Source organism: Pristiophorus japonicus, chromosome 15, assembly GCF_044704955.1.
Source record: "Pristiophorus japonicus isolate sPriJap1 chromosome 15, sPriJap1.hap1, whole genome shotgun sequence".
Taxonomy (NCBI): Eukaryota; Metazoa; Chordata; class Chondrichthyes; family Pristiophoridae; genus Pristiophorus; species Pristiophorus japonicus.
The window spans coordinates 166074629-166083886 of NC_091991.1; the positions used below are offsets into that span (position 1 = coordinate 166074629).

General features: G+C 53.7%; 1 pseudogene; it reads right to left on the reverse strand.

Annotated features, from left to right (window-relative positions):
* Positions 1-831: 831 nt before the first annotated feature.
* Positions 832-1063, reverse strand: LOC139226039 (U2 spliceosomal RNA; annotated as a pseudogene).
* Between the last annotated feature and the right edge of the window lie 8195 nt (positions 1064-9258).

The following is a 9258-nucleotide window of genomic DNA, read 5'->3' on the forward strand; positions in this document are numbered from 1 at the left end:
TAATATATACACAGTGTAAACCTTATTGATAGTACATCAGGTAACAAGTCTCCATCTTATGCAACTATACAGTGACTACACAGAGAGTATATATATAGTCTGCATATATAACAGGTTCCTTCTCCTCCTCCTGCAGCTGGCCTCCTCTCTCCACTTGTGCAGGACGCACCGGCCATGATTACTCATGATGGAGCATAGTGACCAGTCCAGATTGCAGAATTGTGCTTTCATTGTCAGCAGGTGATTGAATCAGATGGGACATCACAACCTAACCTGTGCTCAATTGAAATCAGCAGCAGGTACTGCTTGCCGGGATCATCAGATAGCAATCAGGAGTTGGAACCCTCCCTAACCCAGGGGTACTGATTCTAGTGCTGCTGCGACTCTAGTTGCGACAAGCTATGCTTGGTATAGACTGTATGGATTGAACCTGGAACCTTCCTGGACTTTATAGCCAGCTATTTATTATGTAAATCATCACAGAAGCAGACAGTAAATGTTAGCAAATCCAGGCTAATTACTGCTTTCTGAACACAGGTCACTAATTGTTGCTTACTGCAGGTTCAATACTTCATCCATTCTATTGTATCTGCGGCTATAATGCTGCACTGTGACTCCGGGAGGAACTCCTCAGCCACGGGAAGAAGACGGTTGAGGAGGACTCTAGCGACAACTTTCCCAGGGCTGATAGCAGGGAGATTCCTCTGTAGTTTTTTTTTTTGGAAATTCGTAGCCAATCGTTCCAATTCTTTGTCAAATCACAAACGCCAGAGGTCACCTTGCACATGCCAAGGATCACTCTGCGCCAATGCCCTTAGCCAAAAGGCCTAGAGCCACTGCACCGTTCCTGGAAGTACTGCAATACCAGGTTCGTGCCATGGAGGTGGATGGGTCAGGTCCCCCACACACCTCCGTGGAGGTGGATGGGTCAACCCACCCCACCCACCTCCTGTTTGCAAAAATGCAAGCATATACCTTCCTGACCAGGGAGAAACCACCCGGAGGTCATGGTGGCTGGTCAGGTTAGTTATGCATGATCTTAGCCAAAAGGCCGAGAAGCGACTTGTCCCCTTTTTTAATGATGGTCACAATCACTGCATCTCTGAGATCTCCCGGCGTGCTCTCCTCCCTCCAGCTGAGGGAGATGAGGTTGTGTATTCACGCCATCAGTGCCTCTCCGTCATACTTCAATGCCTCAGCAGGGATTCCGTCTGCACTCATAGCCTTGTTGTTTTTAAGCTGTCTTATGGCTTTTTCTACCTCGTGCAGTGTTTGGGTCTCACTGAGGTGGTGGTGGGTAGCATGCTGCGGGATGGAGTCGAGAACACTCGAGTCCCTCTCGATTAAGGAGATCTTCGAAGTGCTCCTTCCAGCGGGCCATGACTGCCTCAGTGTCCTTGATGAGTGTTTCCCCGTTCTTGGCCAGCAGTGGGGTGGGGCCTTGGGTGTTTGGCCTGTAGGTGGCCTTGACTGCATCATGGTTGTCAGCCAGCTGCTGTTTCTCCTGTGCTTTCTCCAGTGCAGCCTTCAGCCACCTGAGAAAAAAAGTGTTTCAAGACCAGGCCCTCAAAACTGCCACCAAGCTCATGGTCTACAGGGCTGTAGTAATACCTGCCCTCCTGTATGGCTCAGAGACATGGACCATGTACAGTAGACATCTCAAGTTGTTGGAGAAATATCACCAACGATGTCTCTGCAAGATTCTACAAATCCCCTGGGAGGACAGGCGCACCAACATCAGCGCCCTTGTTCAGGCTAACATCCCCAGCTTTGAAGCACTGACCACACTCGATCAGCTCTGCTGGGCAGGCCACATAGTCCGCATGCCAGACACGAGACTCCCAAAGCAAGTGTTCTACTCGGAGCTCCTTCACGGAAGACGAGCCAAAGGTGGGCAGCAGAAACGCTACAAGGACACTCTCAAAGTCTCCCTGATAAAGTGCAACATCCTCACTGACACCTGGGAGTCCCTGGCCCAAGTCTGCCCTAATTGGAGGAAGTGCATCCGAGAGGGCGCTGAGCACCTCGAGTCTCAACGCAGAGAGCATGCAGAAATCAAGCAGGCAGGGGAAAGAGCGTGCGGCAAACCAGTCCCACCCACCCCTTCCCTCAATGACTATCTGTCCCACCTGTGACAGAGTCTGTGGCTCTCGTATTGGACTGTTCAGCCACCAAAGAATTCACTTCAGGAGAGGAAGCAAGTCTTCCTCGATTCCGAGGGACTGCCTATGATGATGATGATAATGCTGCATCACCAATAGAATAAAATTTTTGCAATTTAGGGCAGGCATTTGTTACTAACCCCGTGGTATCACTGACACTAATTGTGATAACGAATTTTAATTTGAAATAAACGTAATTTAAAGAACCAGGCTGTAATTGGGCACTATGTTGAAATTTTCCAGTGATAAGTAATACTAAGGTAACTAAGATAATGACCCTGTGTCTGGAAGTGTCAACACCCACCTGGAACCTTTTGGGTGAGTTACTGGAGTGCAGCCATCTTTGATCCCCTCCTTTGCTCCCTGGCATCAGTTGGGTTGCCAACCCTCCAGGATTGTCCTGGTATCTGTAGGAATTGAAGATTAATCTCCTGATCACTGCTGCAAGCAACCCAGGAGAAAGATCATAGGGGCATTAAAAATAAATTGTGTATTTTTTTACATTTTCTTTGAACACTTTTATTTATTAGTTATAAAAATATTGGAGATAACATGGTTTATCTGTTTGACTGGGTGTGGCGATTGAGGCGGGAGGTCATGTGATCAAACCTCCAGGAATACTTCCAACCAGAGTTGGCAACCCTTGGGTCAGATCATCTGTCAGGCTCACACTTAAGTAATAGCAATCCTTATTTTCAAATCCCTCCCTGGCCTTGCCCCTCCCTATCTCTGTAATCTGCTCCAGCCCCACAACCCCCAGAGATGTCTGCGTTCCTCTAATTCTGCCCTCCTGAGCATCCCTGATTGTAATCGCTCAACCATTGGTGGCCGTGTTCCAAGCTCTGGAACTCCCTGCCTAAACCTCTCCGCCTCTCTACCTCTTTCTTCCTTCAAGATGCTCCTTAACCTCTTTGACCTTGGTCACCTGACCTAATTTCTACTTATGTGGCTCGGTGTCAAATTTTTATCGCATAACACTCCTGTGAAGCGCCTTGGGACGTTTCACTACGTTAAAGGCGCTATATAAATACAAGTTGTTGTTATTGAGGTATCAGAGGGCGACCAGCGACCTTGGAAACTTCAGCGAGGAGTCAATCGCTGGGAATTTCCTTGGGACTTCTCCCGCTCTACCACCAGACGTTTGGCAGAAGCCCTCAGGAAATTATTGGAGAGCGTCTCAGGAGAAAAGGGAGGTAGGGAGGGGAGGATTGAGGAAATAAATAAAAGCTGGCTGCCGTATCTAATCCCACTGCGGTTATTTGCCAGATCGATTCTAGTCAGCCTTGTAACAATGACTTTACCCAGTCACCTTGGGAATAATTCAATACTAAATGATCATTTTCCTGGATTTGCTACAAAAAGAGCTTGCGTAGCGTACCAGATTTAGCGCAGCGTGCACAATTTGAGGAGCACTTATTGGCCACGAGTGTCACTTTAATATTATCAAAGTATTGTTGCCTGTGCGAAATACTTCCTGTTATATTGTAGTTAGGTTCGAAGCCAATGAATGTCGAATTGATCAATACAGTAGGGGGACCAGTTACAGATACTTAATGGAGGGCACTCAATACCATTTGCTTAGGATTGTATTACATTAGTCCATATTATATAACATGTAGCATATTTCCCAGTAACCTGCTGCTTCCAAAGGACTTGAAATACCATATTCGCAACGTAAAAATGTACAGAACGGAAAAGATCACTGCAATCTGACTGGTCAGTCCAAAAATTTGCAAAATTCCACCTCTCACTCATTTTAATATATGAGATGGAGATCCGTGCATTCTGGTGATGCACTATCACCTTCATGTCATATGTCACCTGTGTCACTCCACCGCTATGCACTCAGTGTACCTGATGCGATGGCAAAAAACATCATTGAATAAGGACTTCAATAAATAAACAACATAAAAATAACAATGACAATTATCTGGCATTGAGGTTTGTATTTTGCAATTTGTTTTTTGCATTGTTCACGGTGAGTCGGTGGTTTTATAAGAACAGGGTGATATGCCAAGAAGTATTATCAGGGCCACTGGCTTGTCAGCATTGGGAACAGCCCTGGTATATGAGAGCACTGGGAAGGGAGGAATGGGGGGATTCCTAGGTCTAATAGCATTTTGGGGAGGTGGGGGGGAGGTGGGGGAGGGTGTCTCAGGTTCCAGGATCTAGGATCACTAGGAGATGTGTCATGTATGTAGACCATGTATACTAACTGTATAGTCACATAAGGTGTGCCACCAGAGGGCACTGCAGTGGGAGACCTGAGGGTCACCTGCATAGGTGTGCAGGGCCCAGTATAAAAGGCTGCCCACCATGTTTGTGCCTCACTCTGGAGTTACAATAAATGGGACTAAGGTCACAACAGCTCAAATACAATACTAGACCTCATGGAGTCATTCATAAGAGTATTAAAGACATAACAACTGGCGACAAGATTACAAACTTTCACGCAAAAATGATTAACGTTGGTGCATTAGAAAAGTTCTCAGAGGGTGAAGATTGGGAAGCCTTTACGGAGCGGCTCGACCAATATTTCGGAGCAAACGACCTGGTAGGCGATGATCCGACCACGCTGGCAGATAAGCGCAGAGCTATCCTGTTGACCAGTTGTGGGCCCGTGGTCTACGGCCTCGTCAGGGACTTGCTTGCACCAGAGAAAACAACGACCAAGTCATACGAGGAGCTGAAAGTGCTAATTCTGGACCAACTTACACTGAAGGAGAGCATCCTCACGGCCAGGCATCGAGGGCCAGGAAATCGCAAAGTACACTGCCGACCTCAGGAGGCTGGCAGGACCGAGTGAATTCGGCGCATTCCTCGCCGATGCGTTGCGGGACGTCTTTGTAATTGGCATCGGTCATGAGGCCCTTCTTCACAGGCTACTGTCTGCCGAAACCACCGTCACTCTGCAGAAGGCCATCAGCATCAGCCAGGCGTTCATGACCTCAAGCTGCAGCTCCAAGCAGATGATGACTCACTCTCAGGACTCAAACCCGGCAAGCACTGTAATTAGAATGGCGCCTTTCACAGGCAGAACTGTTGAACGTGAATCTGCCCAGGTCGGAGCGTACAGGCCCCCGAGTCCTTTAACTCAGAGTCTGCCGAGGGGTGCAAACGTAAGTCGAGTAGCACCATGCTGGCGTTGCAAAGGTAATCACAGGACTCATCAGTGTCGGTTCAGAGACTATGGGCCCAAGTTTCCACATGATAAAAAACAGGCGCCCCTCCGAGCTGGGCGCCCGTTTTTCGCGCCTAAAACGGCGCCAGAAAAAAAACAAGCGATTCTGGAGCGCCCTGCAGCTCCTTGTCTGCTTGGTGCGGCGCCCAGGGGGGCGGAGCCTACACTCGCGCCGATTTTGTAAGTGGGAGGGGGCGGGTACTATTTAAATTAGTTTTTTTCTTGCCGGCAACGCTGCACGTGCGCGTTGGAGCGTTCGCACATGCTCAGTGTGAAATAAACATTGGCACTCGGCCATTTTTGTAGTTCTTTGTAGCTGTTTAGTTTTTGAAAATTTTTTAACAAAAGTACATTGCCATCAGCACAGAGGCTTCTTGTAGCAGTGAGAAGGCTGCAGGAAGCCTCAGAAAGTTGAGGCAGCCGTTTCCCGACGACCTCCCCCTTTTGCCGTCGGGAAATGATCCTCAATTTCTGAGGCTTCCTACAGCCTTCTCTCTTTCCCGCCAGCCGTCTGGAACGGCTCCATTCCCCCCCCCCCGGCGCTCGGTCGGCTCCCTCCCCCCCCCCCCCCCCCCCCCCGTGTTCGGTCGGCTCCCTCCCTCCCGCCCACATTCGGTCGGCTCCCTCCCTCCTGCCCGCGTTTGGTCGGCTCCCTTCCCTCCCCCCCCCCCCGCCCCCCCCGCGTTCGGTAGGCTCCCTCCCTGGCTCCCTCCCTCCCGCCCGCCCGCATTCGGTCGGCTCCCTCCCGCCCGCCCGCGTTCGGTCGGCTCCCTCCCTCCCCACCCCCCGTGTTCGGTCGGCTCCCTCCCTCCCCACCCCCCGTGTTCGGTCAGCTCCCTCCTCCCCCCCTGCCCGCGATCGGTCGGCTCCCTCCTCCGCCCCCCCAGCCCATGTTCGGTCGGCTCCCTCCCCCCCCTCCCCCTCCCCCCCAGCCCGCGTTCGGTCGGCTCCCTCCTCCCCCCCCCCCAGCCCGCGTTCGGTCGGCTCCCTCCTCCCCCCCCCCCCGGCCCGTGTTCGGTCGGCTCCCTCCCCCTCCCCCCCGGCCCGCGTTCGGTCGGCTCCCTCCTCCCCCCCCCCCGGCCCGCGTTCGGTCGGCTCCCTCCCCCCCCCCCCCGGCCCGTGTTCGGTCGGCTCCCTCCCCCCCCTCCCCCTCCCCCCCGGCCTGCGTTCGGTCGGCTCCCTCCTCCCCCCCCCCCGGCCCGCGTTCGGTCGGCTCCCTCCCCCTCCCCCCGGCCCGTGTTCGGTCGGCTCCCTCCCCCCCCTCCCCCTCCCCCCCGGCCCGCGTTCGGTCGGCTCCCTCCTCCCCCCCCCCCCAGCCCGCGTTTGGTCGGCTCCCTCCTCCCCCCCCCCCGGCCCGCGTTCGGTCGGCTCCCTCCCCCTCCCCCCCGGCCCGCGTTCGGTCGGCTCCCTCCTCCCCCCCCCCCCAGCCCGCGTTTGGTCGGCTCCCTCCTCCCCCCCCCCCGGCCCGTGTTCGGTCGGCTCCCTCCCCCTCCCCCCCGGCCCGCGTTCGGTCGGCTCCCTCCTCCCCCCCCCCCGGCCCGCGTTCGGTCGGCTCCCTCCCCCTCCCCCCCGGCCCGCGTTCGGTCGGCTCCCTCCTCCCCCCCCCCCAGCCCGCGTTCAGTCGGCTCCCTCCTCCCCCCCCCCCGGCCCGCGTTCGGTCGGCTCCCTCCCCCTCCCCCCCGGCCCGCGTTCGGTCGGCTCCCTCCTCCCCCCCCCCCGGCCCGCGTTCGGTCGGCTCCCTCCCCCTCCCCCCGGCCCGTGTTCGGTCGGCTCCCTCCCCCCCCTCCCCCTCCCCCCCGGCCCGCGTTCGGTCGGCTCCCTCCCCCTCCCCCCCGGCCCGCGTTCGGTCGGCTCCCCCCCCCCCCCCCGGCCCGTGTTCGGTCGGCTCCCTCCCCCCTCCTCCCCCTCCCCCCCGGCCCGCGTTCGGTCGGCTCCCTCGTTTTGTGAGGCTTGCTGCACCATTCTTCCTGGCTGAAGCACTTTCACACAGGTAGGAAGATGGTTTATTTAATCTTTTCTTTGCTTATAAATGTTTATTCAGGTTGGATTTATTTGTATAATATTTGTAGAAGTATAAATAAGGATTTATTGTAGAATTTAATGAGTTCCCTTCCCCACCCCTCCCCCCCACCTAGTTCTGGACGCCTGATTTGTAACCTGCGCCTGATTTTTTAATGTGTAGAACAGGTTTTTTCAGTTCTACAAAAATCTTCACTTGCTCCATTCTACTTTAGTTTGGAGTACGTTTTCACTGTGGAAACTTTCAAATCAGGCGTCAGTGGCTGGACACGCCCCCTTTTGAAGAAAAAATTCTGTTCCAAAGTAGAACTGTTCTTCCTGACTAGAACTGCAGAAAAAAAAATGTGGAGAATTGAGAATTCTAAGATAGTCCGTTCTCCACCAGTTGCTCCTAAAAATCAGGCGCAAATCATGTGGAAACTTGGGCCCATTGTGTGCAAAGGCTGCAGCACAAAGGGCCACCTCCAGCGAATGTACAAAAGAGCTGTGACTCACCACGTGGAAGAGGAGTCAGCAGATGGCTGTAAATCCAGCGCGGATTACGAGGAGATGGCTAGAGAGGCAACTCAGTCCCAGGACGAAGTGTGTGGAGTATATACCTGCACCACAGATTCCAGTGATAATGGAAGTCGAGATAAATGGCGTTCCAGTCTTCATGGAAGTGGACACGGGGGCGAGTCAGTCAGTAATGAGCCAGGAAGCCTTTGAGAGGCGATGGAACGATCAAGCTGAACAACCCAAGCTGGTCCCGGTTCAGGCAAAGCTGTGCACCTACACCAAGGAACTGATATCAGTTGTTGGTAATGTGGATGTAAGTGTGTCCCATGATGGCGCGGTGCACAATTTACCATTGTGGATTGTTTCAGGTGAAGGACCAACTCTACTTGGAAGAAGATGGATGGGGAAGATTCATTGGAACTGGGAAGACTTCATCTCTCCAGCGATCGACGTCCCCCGTGCTCAGAGGCAGAGCAAGCCTCCACCTTCAGCTGGACCAGGCACCGGAGAGCAGATCCGCGCAGCCCCCGAGGCACAGACCGCTCATCACGACTGCGTGGCGATGATCCGGCCGAGACGACCCGAACGCACCTTCCTGGTTCCAGTGGCAGGACTCCTGGGGAGGGAGATTGGATCCGAGGGCACCTTCCCAGCTTCAGTGGCAGAATCCCTGGGAAAGAAGATCGCGGCAGTCGACATTACGGACAGGGAAAAGATGGCGTCCAAACCACGAGGTGCAGCGCTAATGGAGCAACGACACGTGGTTCCACGCAAGGAAGACGATTGGGGTAAAAGTAGTAAGGCCATTTTAAAGGAGGCCAACAACCCGCCATTTTTGAATGAGCTGCTTGAAATTGGTGATCAATGTAAAAGTCCAGCTGTAACGAGCAAAATGTTGTTGAGCGATGTCGGTTGCAAATTGCAATCAGCCAATGTAGCAGGCAAGCAACTAAAGGTCGTATACAGGTCCAGCAGGCTACCCAATGCTGTGGTCTGAGTCTCCGGGACCTGAACGATGTATCATAAAGTGTCCCCACAGCTGACAGAAGTAGACAAGCCGCAGAGTAAACAATCCCCGGAGAGCAGAGGCACCGGTAGCGATACCCTGTCTCAGATCAGTTTAACATTGCAGGCACCCGATGACATGAACAGCCACGGGCCAGAAACAGTAAACTGCGCCTATGCTCGCAGTCGGCTACCGTCGCCCATCACCCGGGTGGAAAAGGCGCAGCCCACAAACCCACTCGCCACCACGGCAATGCCCAAGAGCAAAGGGTCACCCACAACGGCTCCTCCAAACGGGACCTGGACCAGCCAGGATCCCAAACTAGAGAGTGCTCACAACGGTGCCCTCAAGGAAAGCGAGTCAGCAGTCCCCTGTGAACTGCTAGACAAGAC